The sequence below is a fragment of the Boleophthalmus pectinirostris genome, unplaced genomic scaffold (genome assembly GCF_026225935.1).
Source record: "Boleophthalmus pectinirostris isolate CB_2022bp ecotype Guang Dong unplaced genomic scaffold, ASM2622593v1 HiC_scaffold_3, whole genome shotgun sequence".
NCBI classification, from domain to species: domain Eukaryota; kingdom Metazoa; phylum Chordata; class Actinopteri; order Gobiiformes; family Gobiidae; genus Boleophthalmus; species Boleophthalmus pectinirostris.
In genome coordinates this window covers 24730458-24747597 of record NW_026571299.1, presented here as the reverse complement: position 1 = coordinate 24747597, position 17140 = coordinate 24730458, and the positions used below count along the sequence as shown (strand labels likewise).

General features: G+C 37.4%; 1 protein-coding gene across 4 annotated transcripts in view; it reads right to left on the bottom strand.

Moving 5' to 3' along the window:
* Positions 1-3110: 3110 nt before the first annotated feature.
* Positions 3111-17140, bottom strand: part of LOC110171295 (RNA-binding motif, single-stranded-interacting protein 2-like) — a 121782-nt gene continuing 107752 nt past the window's right edge. For all 4 annotated transcript variants that reach the window (XM_055160193.1, XM_055160196.1, XM_055160194.1 and 1 more), the window contains one exon: positions 3111-15015. The gene's annotated coding sequence lies outside the window, so the exon portion shown is untranslated. The remainder of the gene's footprint in view (positions 15016-17140) is intronic.

Sequence of the window (17140 nt, the reverse complement as noted above, 5' to 3'; positions counted from 1 at the left end):
GAATTCTCCGTTTGCGCGTAAAACATGGGTACAAACGAAGGGAAATGTCTCAGTTTTTAAAAATATCAGTGTATATGTAAATGGGGCCTAACACTGTACTTGTTTACAGTTTCTGTTTGTTAGTTAGGCCTATTCATCTGTCCTGAGTGAGGGGGCATATTAGAATAATCATTAAGGCCACTCAGTACAGATGAATAGGCCTAGTCAACAAACAGAAACTGTAAATAAGTAGGTGTGTTAGTTTCAGAGTAGTTTCAGTGTAGTTAGCTCCTCCCTACAGACAGATATAAGGAAGTGTCCACCAGCATCTGACCAGAACTGAAGAAGCAGCTTGGATGAGCTGAGAAACATTTTTGACCTAAATAAACATTTGTCCAGTTGAGAAAAAATGAATTTCTCCTTTGCCTATACCAGAAAAAATACACATTGCCCCTTTATAACATGATTAATGACCAATACAATTCCATACAATTCAAGCAACAGCTACTCCATTTTCTAGCTCAGTTCAAGTAACTGGTTAAATATAATGAAGTAAAAAGTATTAGCCATGTACTTTAAATCATGCTTATTGACTACATGTGTTTATAAAGTACTTTTGTATTGTATTATCAGTAATAATAAGAATTTCATATTTTTCTAAAGAGATATTTTTAAACCCAGTTGGTGAACAGTTGCACAGAGATCAAACACAAAGGACGGGTCAGTTTTAGAGTCAGAAAAGTTAATTGTTTCATACGAACTAACTAAACTGTGGCCTTTTAGAGGAGGAGAGTAGAATAAGTTTAAAGGTGCGAAACACATGCACAGTGCACATGTCACTGATGGTTCTAGTGTAACGGTCTGTCTGTGCTACAAACAGTCTAGAGGTTCAGTGTTACATTATACTTTTGCATTACTGTCTTTTTAAATGTGTAAATCTTCTCCTTGTAAGTTTTGATGTAAATTTTGTTAATTATGTTTCAGTAAAGGAAACTCAGGTGTAATGTTTCTTGTCCGTCTTAAAATACAAGCTGACAGTGAAATCACTTTAAAGGTGTCAATAAAGGATTTAACGTTACAAGAACTGTGTCTTTATTGCATGTTGGGCGATGTATTTTTCCTCATTCCACCTCCCACAATCCTGCATGTTTAGATTTTTCATGTGATCAGTGTGTGGATACAAAACATCTTTCTCCAGCTAAACTCAGACAAGACAGAAAACTAAAGAGACTGTGTCAGCAGTCACCTCCAGTCTCTCTCTCGAAAATCTTCAAATCATGCAAGAAATCTCAGTGTAATAATGGACTCAGCCGTGTGTAGAATCCCTCAGTTGTCCAGGTAGAATCCATGGCAAAGGAGATGTCAGCTGGACATGCTACAACCACAGTCCCTGAAAAAGGGGGATATAACTTAAGTAAATAAAAGAGCGGTCGTTCAGGTCTCAAGTCAGTGGTTTTAATGAGACCAAACCAGAGCTCCCCCTGCTGTTCACCGGACCTGATGTACTTCATAAAAAGTCTTTCAGTCATAACACCAGATAACAGTATAATATAATATAATCATGTAATACAAATAATAATCATGCACCAATAAAATGAAATTACTTAAAAAATATATATATCCTGTTATGAACTTTATATTTAACAGTAGCAATATTGTATCACAAATTTATATAATGTTTAAATTGTCTTGAATTACACCCATTACAGACATATGTTTATTTAGGTTGAAGATGTTTCACAGCTCATCCAAGCTGCTTCTTAAGTTCTGGTCAGCTAACTACCCTGAAGCTACTAACACCCTACTTGAAACTGTAAACAAGTAGGTGTGTTAGTTTCAGAGTAGTTTCAGTGTAGTTAGCTTCTCCCTGCAGACAGATATAAGGCAGTGTCCACCAGCGTCTGACCAGAACTGAAGAAGCAGCTTGGATGAGCTGAGAAATGCTGTCAGCCTAAATAAACTTTTATCCAGTTGACAAATTGATTTTCTCCTTGGTAATGGACTCAGACTTGATCTTTAACAGCCACATCAGATCAATAACATCTACAGCCTTTTACCATCTAAAAAACAGAGCAAAAACCTAAGGTTTATTGTCTAAAGCAGACTTGGAGAGACTTGCATTTGTCTCCAGTAGGTTAGATACTGTAATGGCCTCTCACTGTGAGACACTGCAGAACATCCAGAACGCTGCAGCTCTGGTCCTGACTCGAACCAGGAAGTACAAGCACACGCGTCCTGCGCTCAGGTCTCTGCACTGGCTCCTGTGGCTCAGAGACTTTAAAGTGGCTCTATTTGTGTACAAGTCTCTCCATGGCCTTTCACCAAAGTCCATCTGTGACATGTTAGTGTCATATGAACCATCTCACACTCTGAGGAGCTCAGGGACCAACCTCCTGCTGGTGCCCAGAGGGAGTCAGAGTTTCAGATTCACGCAGCTAAAACCTGGAACAGTCTGAACATGTGAGACAGACTGCACTCTGACTCTGTTTAAATCCAGGTTCAAAACAATTCTGTTTAGCTGCATATGACTGAAACATTTTCATTCTGCACTCTTCTCTCTCTTATTTATGTTTTGAGATTGTATGTGTTTGTATTGTGATTTTAATGTATCTTATTCTGTAAAGCACTTTGAATTACTTTGTGTACAAATTGTGCTCTACAAATAAACTTGCCTTGCCTTTCTTATATCTTGTGGCACCAATATTAATAAGCAGGCACAGTTAGTAATCCTGTAATAGAATGATCAGAGATTAGAAAACACCACTTACCTCATATTTTTCATTATTTTGTATAAGAGACATTTATTTTTTTTATATTTAATGTGCACAAGAAACAAATAAGATTTTAGACAGGAGATGCGCTGGGGCAGGTGAAGGCAGCTCGGGGGCCTAACTGTAAAATGTGCCCTGATGTGAATAGCATGGTTATAGATGTTTTTCTTGCGTTTCAGGTGGGAAATGACAATTAAGTGAATATTTCTTTCTGATAAATACAATTTTGTAATTTAGAAGAGTCGTCTTTTGTATAACCTAATAGTAAAATATACCCGGATGTGAATAGTGAGGTCTTTTTTGTTTTGTGTAAGGCAATAAATCTTCCTCTGATGACAAAAGACCAACACAGAACGACAGTGTCATTTAAACAATTTTATTAAAAAAAGAAAATTGACATATTCAAATTCAAAAAGAGAAAACCAAAGAAGAAAAAAGGAAAATCTCATCAATCAATAAAAAAAACACAAAAGTTACAGACAAATTTTAGCAAAGTCTGGCACAGGAAGACAAAAGAGCCTCGTGGCCTCTGCAAAAACATCAACCAAATATCAAAATCCTCTAGTCTTAACAAAAGTGTACAAAATGAGTTCTGTATAAATAAGAAACTGTTCACACGAGGAGAGAGCGGCGTCCACATTGGATCTGTCCCCAAACCTTTAAATGCACTTCGACTCTACATATGTACAGTGTAAGAAGGTAGTGAGACGTGAGCAGGGTCTGAGGAAACACCAGGAATTCTCAACTGTGGAGACTGTGTCAGAAAATACTGAACCAAGACTAAGCCAGGACTACAGCAGAACTAAAATAGAACGAAACCAGAACTATGCCAGGACTAGACCAGGATCACGCCAGGACTAAGCCAGGACTGAGCTAAATCTAAAACAGAACAAAACAAGAACTAAACCAGATCTAAACTAGGACTAAACCAGAACTGAACTAGGATTAAGCCAGGACTAAACCAGAACTAAATAAGGACTAAACTGGGACATAACAAGGACCTCACCAGGATTAGACCAGGACTAGATCAATACTAGACCAGGACTAAACCAGGACAATGCCAGGATAAAACCAAAACTAAACTAACCCATGACTAAATTAGGACTAAAACAAACCAGAACTAAACCAGGACTACGCCAGGACTAAGCCTGGACTAAGCCAGGACTAAACCAGGACTAGACCAGGGCAAAACCAGAACTAAACCAGGTCTAGACCAGGCCAAAATCAAGACTAAACCAAAAGTAAACCAGAACTAAATAAGGTGTAAAGTAGGACATAACAAGGACCTCACCAGGATTAGACCAGGACTAGACCAGGACTAAGCCAGGACTAAAATAGGACTAAACCAGGACTAAACCAGAACTAAACCAGGACTAAACCAGGACAATGCGAGGATAAAACCAAAACTAAACTAAGCCATGACTAAATCGGGACTAAAACAAAACAGAACTAAACCAGGACTAAACCAGAACTAAACCAGGACTACGCCAGGACTAAACCAGAACTAGACTAGGGCAAAACCAAAACTAAACCAGTAATAAACCAGAAGTAAATCAGGAATTAATCAAGACTAAACCAGCAGTAAACCAGAAGTACCCCAGAACTAAACCAGGACTAAACCAGGACTAAACCAGGACTAAACCAGGACTAAACCAGGACTAAACCAGGATTAAACAGGACTAAACCAGGACTAAACCAGGTCTGTTAGTGATTCTTAGAGATTTCTGAGTTCTCCAGAAAATCCACATTTCTTTACATTTCCAATTTTTGTCTTAAATATTGTTTTCAGTCACCACAAAAGCTTTAAAAATAAGTCCTATAAAAACGACACAGATGACTGAATGGAGGTATTGGTTGGTGGTTGGTGGAGCTTATCCCAACAACTGGACCTATCACGAGGTACTCAAGTTAGTCTCGGCGTTAACCAGCTAATAAAACAAAAAAAGTTGTATTTGTTAGTTAAAAAAAAACATCCAAACTTTGAGCAGTTGAGAATTCCTGGTTTGGACTGTCAGTAAAATCAAACAAAGGTGAAAAATTATAACTTAATTTTGGGGAAAGATCCAAACGACGCCCAATCCCCTTCACGGAAATCCTGTTTTAGCAGCAAAACTTTTGAAGCTATGAAATAAGCCATTACCCTCTAAAAAAAAAACTATCTCCAATTTATGTCAACTACAATAAGTGCAAGGAACCGTTTGAACTGTCCTATCATCATATAATTTAAAGTATAATTTCATTCAGGTTTCAAAAAAAAGTGAAAAAGAACAATAGAATAAAATAAATAAACACTGCATTGTAACCACTGGCCATTTCATAGTTTCAAAATCTGAGTTTGTGAATTCAAAGTGATGGCTATGGAATAACATTCTGTGAGCATGTATATAACAATAGCCATGATTTTTCCTTCATGGTGCATTGAGTCTGAACATAAAACCTGTTTGATATGAAAATCAATGAGTCGACATAAAAACACACAGAAGAAGTGAGAGAGGAAAGCTATTTACAAAGATGGCTCTGGTCGGAAGGTCGGTTTGGTAGAGGGTTTAGTCAAGAAGGTTGTTTTTCTCAATTGCTTTTAGATTAGGGTAAAAATATAGTTTTTTTTGATAGCGCTGAGAATATTTGTGATTTTTTGTCTTTTCTTTTTATCGACTGGAATCTGAACGACAAACTAATACAAGAATCGCATTTCAGAACATGTTTGTAGAGATCGAAACTACAGGGTTTGCAGTTTTTATGCAGAAATAGAGACACAGGGAGGGCATCTGACACACACAGCAAAAACTGGAGGGTTAAAATTAAAGAGTTGTTTTAACACACAAAAAAGTGCTATTTTAACTATTTGAAAGTTAAATGGGGGTTTGAGTTGGGATTTATTCATCTTCTCCCACTGGAAAAAAAAAAAACAATATCTAGGTAAGAATATTTTACTTTTATTTGAGTCGATTCAACATGACAAGTAAAATGATCTACCAAAGTTTTTCTTAATTCAAGCAACATTTGATTTTGTTTCTTATTTTATGTGCAAAAAGTTGTTGTTTTTCTTCTCTCAAGTGTAGTAAGATGTATTTTCATATTTTAAGTACAAAAAGTCTTGTTCCACTGGCAGATCATTTCACTTGTCAAGTCAAATTTACTCAAATCATGATAAAACTTTCTGAATTCAAGGCAACTTAACTTTTTGGCTAAATTTTGTTTTTTGCCATGCCTAGTGTTAATTCAACTTCCCCACGTGTTAATTCAAGTTTCACAAGTGTTAATTTGGCTCCTCCCACCACCACTTCAAACTCCCGTGAGAGAAGACCAGTTTGAACCAGTTTTGTACATCATTTAATCTTAAATTAACTCAAATAAAGTGTAAAAATAAAACACCTCTCTGTCTCTCAGGTCAGCTCTGTCTCCGTTTACTCTCAAAACGTTAATATAACTCTTGATTTCAGGGTTAAACTTAAACAGGTGTTAAAGTGTTATTTTAGCTGTTTGAAAGTTAAATAGGGGTTAGAGTTGAGGCTATTTGTTTATTCAGTTGATATGGTTGAAGTTAATTCAACTTTCCCTAGTGTTAATTCAACTTCCCTTAGTGTTAATTTGGAAACTCCCACCCACCACTTCAAACTCCCATGAGTGAAGGCCAGTTTGAACCAATTTTATACATAATTTCATCTTAAATTAACTCAAATAAAGTGTCAAAATAAAACAACTCTGTGTGTTGTTTAGCTAAATCAGGATAACCCTACAAAGTGTTATCCGTTTACTCTCAAACATTAATATAACTCTTGATTTCAGGGTTAAACAGGAAGTTAAAGTGTTATTTTAACGGTTTGAAAGTTAAATGGGGGTTTGAGTTGAGGGTATTTGTTTACTGAGGTGATATGGTTGAAGTTCATTCAACTTCCACTAGTGCTAATTCCATTTCCCTTAGTGTTAATTTGGAAACTCCCACCCACCACTCACTCTTTACTCTCAAAATGTTAATATAACTCTTGATTTCGGGGTTAAACAGACACTCTGGCCCCAGTGTTACTTAATGAACATTTCCAAAAATGTTTAATTAACTCTAGAACAGATTGGACTCATATAAACCCTGAGAAAATGTTAAAATCAATTCTGTGGGAGTCAATTTGAACACTCCACTTTTTGCTGTGGAGAAAGTACATCTGGGACACAGGGACATTTCAGAGCATGTTTGTAGAGATCTAAACTACAAGGTTAGCAGTTTTTAATTTTTTATTTTTTTTTGAAGAGTAACTCAGGAGGTTTTGTTTGTTGTTTGTGGAATAAATCCCGGTACTTCTAAAACTGCAGCCTTTGCGATTTGCCTTCCTTGCTTGTATTGCCTGATTTATTGAGTCACAGCAATTAACGGCGCTTTCACTTCTTGAGTTTTATTTAGCAAATGTACAGCGTCATATTTCTCTCTGGACATGTTGTTTATGAAATTGCTGAACGAAGCTGGCCAATGTGAGCTGTGAACGGGTAAGTCTGAGTTACGTCCGTAGCCTGTATATATAAATGGACATACAGTAGCTAATCGTTCTAAAGCATTTCAAACAGGAAGTGAGCAGGGGCGTGCTTCTGGCTCCATCGACGCTGGTTCCAGTTCACTTAACACTGAAAAACGTCGTCCTTTTGTCTGTATCTGCTGCTGTCAGGCTCATCATTTTGGTCTTGAAATGTTCGTATTAACCTATTCTACTTGATTCCGGTGTTGTTATTTTACTATTTTATCCGTAAATAAATTCCTTTTCCTAATTCGCCCCTGTAACTACTAGCCACTCCATTAGTCCTCTTCTTTATACAGTCTGTTTAGAGCTGAACAAATTGGAAAAAATATCGAATTGCAATCTTTCTAACGAGCATTGCCATGACCGTTCAATTTTCGATAGCATCATTTTGTTCAAAGTTCACATTTTTAACATGTCCAGGAGCATTTGAGAGAAGACTGAAAACTGAAACTAATACAAGAATCCAATGTATTTTTGGAGAGCTCTAAATTACAAGGTAAGTAGTTTTTTTTTACACAAGAAACAGAATCTCAGGAAATGATGTTGTCCTTGTACTGTATTTTTCGGACTATAAGGCGCACTTAAAATCCTTTCACTGCCTTATGTATTAATTCTGGTTGTGCTTATTGACCTCGAACCGATTTCATGTTATACACGGCGCTCAAAAATCTGTCAAAACATTTTAGTACAACTTTGCACCGCTCGATGGATTGTCGGAGCATTACGGCTGCTGTAGTCAGGAGCCTCACGGAATAAGTCGTGTCCTTTAGTCCAACAGAAGCTGACGGCAGGAGTGAGCTGTTTTTTTCAGCGTTTATAATTTATGCAAATTAGCCAAGTGATTTTAAGTTTCAACTCACAACGTGTGAGTTGTGTGGTCCTCTGTGTCTTTTATTTATTTTTATGTGTTTTTATTGATTTAATTTATTTATTGGTTTATTTCTATTCTATGATTTTGTTTTTATTTTATTTTACTGGTTTTATTATTTTAAGACTAGTATTATTTTAGTAGTTTATTTTATCATCTTATTATTGTTGTTATTATGTATTTTTGCAGCACTTTGGAAACTGTTTGTGAAATGTGCTATAGAAATAAAGTGGATTGGATTGAATTTCTGTAAAACGTAAACAAATGTGCGCAAAAGCTGCATTAAACACATTATTACCCAACGTATATTTGAGTCATCCTCGTAGGAAATTTAAAAACAAAACAAACTTAAATGATCAACCCACATTCACATTCATAACACATCGGACGAGTTACGCCACAATCTACCGATGGATCGTGGACGCCTGGGTTAAGAATCAGTCTCAAGTGTCGTCCGTTTGTTTCGCTTATGTATGAAAATAGATGAGAGAATTCAACATTACTGATATTGCGCTTTATAGTCCGAAAAATACGGTAATTTGCCAATTGCGACTATTCAAATTTCGATTTCGATTCCATTGTGGTATCTCTTACAGCCCCTAGATTTAGTTCAGTTTTTAAAAGCAATTGAGAAAAACATCACACAATATAACAGCTGTTTAGTTTAGTTTCACTTATCTTGACCACAAACTCTATGGATGGTACAACATCTTTGGTTGCAGAAATGAGACATTAAACAGGTATTGTCACGATACTAACATTTCAAGCTCAATTTCAATACTAAGGAACAGATTCGATACTCCGATACCACGGTGGGAGTATACTAGTCTATGTGCTCTTAAACTCGTTGACTCCTTTAGTATCGATACCTGCTTAAACGAGTCTCTGCTGTAGTTTCAATTAGTATCCAATTTTCGATACTTTTGACAACCCTATAGCGACGAAAATGACAAAGTTCAGAGCAGAAAAAAAAAACAAAAAAACGCAACACAAAACATTTTCAAAATTCTAAAACATCTAAAATGACATGCGCCCGTGTCCTTATGTACACCATCTCCACCTCCTCCCCCGCCTCCTCTTCCTCGCTTCAATGCGGCAGTTTCATCTGAAGAGCAAAGTTAAGGCGTAGCAACGAGAGTTTTTGCACAACTTTGAGTCTTGTACAAAACCAGACTGGGGCTCACTAAGGCTTGAATCATCTATAATGGCACTTCCATGGTCTAGTGAGCGGCCTGCTATCCTCTGACTATCTACATATCTACAGTCTGCGCTTTCACATAAATTAAACGTATTTGGATTACGGTATACGCGGACAAGCTAAAGTCAGTGTTTGGTTAAGCTCTTTTTCAAAAAACGCACGGTTTTCAGGTCCAATATTCAGCACCTGGTTTGGAACGGAAGATGTTTCAACAATAGAAAACGAACACGAAACAAAACAAAAATCAACAAAAGGCGCAAAAGTTTCTACAGCTAAAAACTAATCTACGTTCAAAAAGATAAAGTCATCAAAATTAAGGCAATTTAGCTCTAAAAGTTCAAGTGAAAGAAGACACAAAACATTTTCTACAAAAACAAGTCACTGATGGTGAATCAAACTTCATGGAGCCCGAAAGTCAAGGAGAAAGAAGGGCGTTTGATTACAGGACAATAGTTTTATGTCTTACTTAAAGCTGCACTGTGTAACTTTGCTCAGGGAGGGTCTGTCACTTGTTCGTTGCCATGGAGACGTTATTACTTGCATCGGAATGGGCTCTATTCACGTTTACGTCACAAAACTGGGCGACGTTCTGAAACACGAGGATGATGACTTCGCTCTGTTGGTGAGAGTAACTCTGACAAAATCTGGGAAAACTGAGAAAATGTCCCGTTTTTTTTTTTTTTTTTTTTTTTTATCTCAATGCCATTCCATTCTTTCTTTTTTCCTTTTATAACTTGCCTATTCATTTCTGTGTTATAATGTGTGTATTATACGCGTGAATAGAGCCTATTGTGAGCAGTACGGCATTGAACTTCTCTACCTCCATGTCATACCAGCTCACCAGTGCTTCGAAACATCTTCTGGTTTCTGGTGCTTTAATTCAAAGGTCACGTGTGGGTCAAATGCATTTTATGTATTTATTTTTTATTTTGGGTTACCACATGTTTGTGTAATCCCTCAGTCGTCCAGGCAGGAGAGCAAAAGAAAAATGTATTCTTTTCTGAACTGAACAAGGACTAAGCCAGGACTAAACCAGAATTAAATAAGTAACTGGGACATAACAAGGACCTCACCAGGATTAGACCAGGACTAGACTAAGACTAGACCAAGACTAAACTAGGACTAAACCCAGGACTAAACCAGGACAATGCCAGGATAAAACCAAAACCAAACCAACCGACTTAGACTAACGACTAAGTTAGAACTAAAACAAACCAGGACAAATTAAGACAGAACTAAACCAGGACTAGACCAGGACAAAACCATAACTATGGTTGGACTAAACCAGGTCAAAACTAGAACTAAACCAGGGCTAGACAGGACTAAATCAGGACTAAACCAGAACTAAATAAAGACTAAACTGGGATGTAACAAGGACCTCACCAGGCTTAGACCAGGACTAAACCAGGACTAAACAAGGACAAGGCCAGGATGAAACCAGGACTAAAACCAAAACTAAACCAACGACTCATGATTAAGTCAGGACTAAAACAAACCAGAACTAAATCAAGACTAAACCATAACCAAACTAGAACTAAGCCAGTACTAAGCCAGGACTAAACCAGGACTAAACTACATCAAAACCAGAATTAAACCAGGAATAAACAGGACTAAGACAGGACTAAACCAGAACTAAATAAGGTCTAAACTGGGACATTGCAGGGACCTCACCAGGATTAGACCAGGACTAGACTAAGATTAGACCAGTACTAAACCAGGACTAAAATAGGACTAAACTAGGAATAAAACCAAAACTAATCCAATGACTAATGACTAAATCAGGATTAAAACAAACCAGAACTAAATCAGGACTAAACCATAACTAAACTAGGATTTAGCCAGGACTAAATAAGGACTAAATTGGGACATAACAAGGACCTCACCAGGATTACACCAGGACTAGACCAGGACTAAGACAGAACTAAACCAGGAGTAAACCAGGACAATGCCAGGATAAAACCAGAACTAAAACCAAAGCTAAACCAACAACTAACGACTAACTCAGGATTAAAACAAACCAGGACTAAACCAGAACTAAACCAGGACTAGACAGGACTAAGCCAGGACCCAACCAGAAGTAAACCAGAAGTAAACCAGGACTAAACCAGGACTTTTTGGGATTCTAGGAGATTTCTAAGTCAGTGGAAAAATTCTCCAGACAAGAAGAAGAAGTTGAAGACTAAGAAGAAAAAGATGCTTGAATGAGCTGTAAAACATCTTCACTCAAAAAAAACTCCCTTTGTATATAATTATGTATTTGTATTTTTTTCTTTTGCTTTGGGTCACCACAGTAAACCAGATACATACTTTTTTTTTTTTTTTTTTTTCGAATTTTTGATGTCTTTCTGGTTGCATTTTCAGGTCAGGTTTTAACAGCAATTCAACGAAAGTCCATCTGTGTATCTGTTTGTTTGACTCTTCCACATGTAACTCTCGAACCGCTCATCCGACCGATCTCAAATTTGGAGAGTGTCTTTCTAATGGGACGGGCGTGTGTAGTGCCAATTTTCATGTTGTTAGGACCAAAAATGCCAAATCTGGGTGTTCTTAATCCACAGCAACACTACTGTCAACAATTTTACTCTTGTACTTAATCGCATTATTTTTATTGCTATTTATTTCTTTTTATTGCAGTTTTTTAAGTCACTTCATAGTTTTATATACATCCATTGGCGTTAACATTTGAGAGAAAGTTGAAATCGGTTTTGTACAGGCCAAACTCCAGAGTAGTAGTAGCGGTTTTCCCCAAAAATAAAGCTTTCTGTTATTTCAATATTTGATTATTTAATTCCGAATTGTATAACTCAATGGGTTTCGCTGATTAAACAGGTCACGGTCTGAAAACGTCCTCTTTGGCGTCGACTTTCGGGCTCCACTCAAACTCATTATGTGACAGCAGCATTGGTAAAGACTGACTCCTCCCCCTCCACACAAGATCATATTCTCTGTTAGATTTCCCTCATAAACAACTACTTAATTTAGTCACTGCATTGTTCTCTGTACAAGACGTGTTCGCTCATAAATCTGTAGCATATTTTTACTTCAGCCGCGAAGGGCCAAAGGATCGCTCCGCTGACAACCTCGACAAAACCGCTTAAAACCACTTCTCATTTCACGGAATATTTTACAAAAGTAACTTGAGTAAACGTTAAAGGGCCCATATTACGCTTGCATTTTCTGGTTTTTGATATTATATTTCGTCACAAACATATCTGGAGTTGTGTTTTGTTCCGTTCACACATGTTTAAAAGTGCACTGTGTAACTTTTGATAGAGTTTCAGTTATTAATCTGTCTAGAATGTTCCACAGTGTGACATTAAATAGCTCTACTTTACATTTATTCAATTACAGGTGGTTTTATAACTCAAAAATACCTAGAAAACAGGCATTCCGACTGTGAGCGGTGTTACCTCTCCACAGATCTGGTTTAAATGAAGCTAGAAAGGTTTAATGTCATACTGTGGAACATTCAAAACAAAGCGTCTCCATGGAAAAAAGCATTTGACGGACCCCCCACCAGAAAAGTTACAGAATTGAGAGTTTGTGGTCACTGTGTTTTTAAACTTCGTACAGCTTCACTAGAATCATTTGATTAATTTCAGCCACTAGAATTTCCGATGTTTACTAAACAAAAGGTAAACGGTAGCTATTGATCTAAAAACCATCACTTTATGACATCACAAGGTGGAATAGAGCATTTTGAGTGCTGGAGACTTAGACAGACTGCAGCCTGAAGTGACCCAATTCTGATTTTCTCGTCCCTATGCTCCTGTATCTGATCTTTTAATGACAGCCTGAAGGACACAGATCTGATTTTTTTTCAGATGTGACCCAGTCCACTTGGATATGTGCTCCTAAAACCGATACATATCTGATCTTTTGACATGTGACTTCAGTCTGAACGGTCAGGTCACATTCATCCCACCTACAGGCTCGGAGTCTCGTCAATGGAGGGAAAGCGAGGTCAGCGAGTTAATTCATATTTGAGGGGATCAATGTATTCAAGCCAAATTGGAGGCGTCTTATCGGAACTGCGCGGTTTTTGAAATGAAAGAAATGTCCGAGCGCGGCTACAGTTGGTCCTGGCTCCATTGTCAACAAAAATAAAGAGCCCGTGAGACAAATACAAGGAGGATAACGACTCAAACAAACGAAGCGGCTGTGAACGTGTAACCTGTACATTTTACCAAGAACTGGACTGGATTTTTAGCCTGATTCATCAGCCGGTTTCACTTCGTAGAAACCGTCTGACCTCACAGCTTTAGAATTCATTCGCTCGATGGTAGGCGGGTACTTTTTTAAATTTAACCAATCGCTGCTGTTTGGTCGTGATGTATGTGATGCGCCGCTAAGGGGGCTAACTGGTATATTGAGCTTTTCCCAAATCCCGTAGGACGAAGGACAATAACGTCTTTCCCCTTGATAAAATTTCACCGAACATTCTCTTTGTTCCGGCTTTAAATCCTCGATCTTGGGAATCGTTGACAACACAGAATATATGACTCTTCGCTGATTGGCTGGTGGTGCAAACCGTCTAGTGTATTCCAATTCCTGGCACTTGGTGGCGCCAACCTGGCCATATTTTGGGAGACGAGCCCAATGTGCATGTGGGAAACTTTTGGGGCATTTAAAATTCACACTGGAGATCACATACAAGTCGCATTTAATTGGAAATGTGAACGACCTCACAAAAAAATCAGATTTCACAAAAAAAAAATCTGAATTGAGCATTAAGCCCTGCAGTCTGAACGTTGCCTAAGTGTGAATGAAGCAAAACACAACTCCAGATTTGTTTTTGAGGAGGTAACAACATTCTCTAATGGTTAAATGCTCGTAAGAGTTAATTTTGCGTAATATAGGACCTTTAATATCGGTATTGTTTTCTTCAACTCTACGTAAAAATTATATTTTTTAAAAGCCCTTATAAATTTCACCCTTGGAGCTTTTTCAGTGCGTCATGAAGTTTGTCTATATTACATTGCAAAATAAACTATTAAATAACTTTCTTTCTAAAAACTTTGATCTCTAAAAAAATCTAAAAATAGAAATTCAAATATAAATAGAAAGAATTGATTGTCTTGTGTTGGCCTAAACTACTATAGTATTTCCTGTGCGTGAGCAGTAAAAGTATTTTTGCAGCAGTTAAGGAAGAAGTAGCTTTAAACGGTTTTCAAACACAAGTTCATATGTTTCAGATCTGTACAAATTGTTGCTGTGCTGCTGCAAAATACAATGTCAAACAACAGACAACTGAAAAAAACCAAACCAAAAAAAAAAAAACACGTAAAGTTTGCATATTTTACAAAACGAAAACAACAAAAAGTCACTCCGAAGCGTCCAGAATGGTCTTGAAAAATAGGATTTCATTAGAATTTGCACAAAAATAATGCTGCACCAACTCTCATCGCAATGTGTTTATCAAAATAGTGTCTGTGGAGAAGAGTCCCACCTTTGGTTCATGTTGGAAAGTCCCATAGACGAAGTATTGTCCTTTCGATTTCAAAAAAAAAAAAAAAAAAAAAAAAAAAAAGCACAGAGGTTTTTCACACGCAGACAAAACTGATCACGCACGCACACGCACGCACATGTTCCTTTTGTGATCCGGGTTCGGTCCAGGCGCAGGGGACGAGCACGCCGCGTCCTCGATCCTGATTGGTCAGATTCAACAGGTGCCCTCCTCCTCACCCAGAGCTGGAATGACAACACAGTGTGAGAGTGTGATATGCATTTTAGTTGACATACCGCTACTACTCCATGCTACATACACTGCACCATCTGCTTTTTCCCATGCCGTTGTTATTGCTTCGCCTTAAATGTTCCACAGTATGGCATTAGACTTATGCATCTTGCTCTTATACAATTGGGCCCGGTTAAGCAGAAGTAAACAACAAGGCCAAAAATTCAAGTTAATGCATCTGATATAAAGATGTATTCAACAGATACATATGTACTCTAGTTTATGAAACTGTTTACCTTTTTTCTGTACCATTTTTGGTTCTAAAGTTACATACGTTTTAAACAAACCATGTATGAAACATGGAACAAAAAATATTTCCCAGACCTGCAAATCATGTAAATAAATGGATGTATTTCATCATATCTTGTGTTATTCCATCTTTGAACTGTTGATGAAGGTACATGATTTTTCAAAATAAATGTATTTAAAATGATAAAAATTAGCTTGGAAGGACTGACATATTTTATAGAAATAATTTCCTTTCATTTTGAAGTAATATTAAAGTATTCGGAAGAAAAAAGCTGACAAATTATACAAAATCATGCACCTTCTACTTGTTGCACAATTTTCCCTCCTTTACTTTTCCCTCCGTTACCATGACCTTTCTTAATAAAAATCTCATTAGTCAAAAAGTAAGAGGTTTTTCAACCTAATCTTGTACCATATGGTAGAAAACTATATGAAGCAAATATTCAAACCAGTTTGTTAAGGATATGTAAGTGAGAACCACTAGTTATCACTGTTTGTATTTATTGCCCAAAAAGTGCTGCATATTTCATTCCCTCCGTTACCGACATGAGTTTTTACATTTTCTGTCAACAACTTGAAAGAATATCACAGGTTTAACTTTACCCTGTTGGAGTGTTAACTCTTTCCTACATTCTGATACTTTACTTATTTCAATAGTTCCTCTAGTTTCTGAATAAGAGCTGTTTGAATGTAAAAAATCTGCCCCTGTTTCCCTCCGTTACCACTTGACCGGACCCAATTACGGGTGTGTTTATGCTCAAGAATACATTGAAAAACAGGCATTCTTACTGTAAAGGTCAAGTTAGCTCTTATAAACATTAACATACAGTCCATGGCATTTAATACATGCATCACGAATTTTGGACTTCCGGTCATCACACAATGCATACTGGGAAGGATTTTCCGAAAAAGTGAGCATCAAACCACCATGTTTGTTTTCCCCCGTGGGATGTGTCTATTGTCAAAGTCGATCTTTTCTAGTCTTTTGAACCATATCGCTTTTGTTTCTGGTTCTGATATTGTCATATTTTGGTTTTGGGATTCGGACATTGTAATTGTGTGGTTGTTGGATCCTAACAGCGGAAAACGGCTCAAGAAATGGGCTTCGGAAGTTTGCAAACTCCATAAAGGCAAAATGGAATCAGATGTGTATGACTGCATGATTTATACACAGGAAAGACGAAAAAGGAAACCTTTGACTGCCTAAGAAATCATCCTGAGACCTCTAACTTTGTCTGGTAGTGTTATCTGCTTGTCTCCATGGATATAGACAAGTTTCACTAGCTAGGACCACGCCAACAACGACATAGTGCGAAGAAGTTTATTGATAATGAACGGGACCCCCCCTTGAAGGAATCTTATGACTGAAAGACAAAATAGGGGATGGGAGGGTGGGGTCGAGTTAGCCGAGACAAACTGGGATGATGCCATACTGTGGAACTTTCACACAACTTCAGTTACACAGTGCACCTTTAAGTATCTGCTGATATCAACTGATACCAGACTGAAAACAGTATTCATTTCCTTTAAACAACAATAAAATAAGACAGAAGGTGTAGGTTTTTGAGGGCCAATTATTACCTTATTTTTCGGACTATAAGTGGCACTTTTTTTCATGGTTTGGGTGTTTCCTTATGACTGTGACTTATACTCCAGTGTGACTTATAAAATTTTCACACTGACAGCTGTGAGAGGCTCTAGGCTTTTGTGTCACATCTGTTCCTCCTGTACCACTGTCACTTCACTCTACTGCACATGTCTCCTGCAGAAAAAGCCGCTGTCCTGCTACAAGTAGTAAAATCTGCAGCCGAAAACAGTAATTGAGCAGCA